The sequence below is a fragment of the Penaeus monodon genome, chromosome 30, assembly GCF_015228065.2.
Source record: "Penaeus monodon isolate SGIC_2016 chromosome 30, NSTDA_Pmon_1, whole genome shotgun sequence".
NCBI lineage: Eukaryota > Metazoa > Arthropoda > Malacostraca > Decapoda > Penaeidae > Penaeus > Penaeus monodon.
This window is the reverse complement of record NC_051415.1, coordinates 23922203-23922939: the sequence shown is the minus strand read 5'-3', so window position 1 is coordinate 23922939 and position 737 is coordinate 23922203.

The window sequence follows — 737 nt, the reverse complement described above, 5'->3', positions numbered from 1 at the left end:
AAAATGTTATAAAAAGAATGAGAGGAGGAGAGCGGGAGGAATGCGGAGATGAGGAAGAATGATTGAAGTTCGAAGCTGCATAACAGTTTCCTTTGCCCAAGGTTTAAAGTAGGTGCGACTAAAACCTCGCCGAGCCAAGCATCAGCGGGAGAACGTATATAGCAAAAGAGGAAAGTGAATAAAAAGAGGAATTGCGTTTAGATGATAAGTACTTGAAGGCGACTCTCGTTAGTTAAGACACTGCGAAAAGGGAGAAACGTGTCTTCAAGAGATAAAGAGAATAGTGATAATCTGGGGAATATTGTCGTTAAAAAGTGAAGAAAATTAAAGCAAAATCTTTGTCTTGTTTTATTTGGTAATAGATAACTTAAGGTGATAAGGGGAAGGGCGTAGAAACGGAAAATTATAAAATAAATTAAAGAAAGAAAGAAAGAAGGTGAAATCGTGGAAAGAAAAGAAAAGAGTTAGAAAAAAATTTCGAGACGAGTGGTAAACAAATTGGAGGAGAAGGGTGAATGATGACGACATAAGAGAAAGAAAAAAAAGAAAGAAAAATAAATGAAGAAAGGAATAAATGTGTAGGCAAAGAGGAAACGTGCATTTTCAAGATGTTCTTTAAGCCAGTCTCTTCAGAAAACCAGTCAACAATGCGTGACGCCGACAAACACACCTACGTAACGCCGTGACGCATGTGTCCTTGACGGAGGCAACGGGAGACATCTCTTTCTCTAAACAGA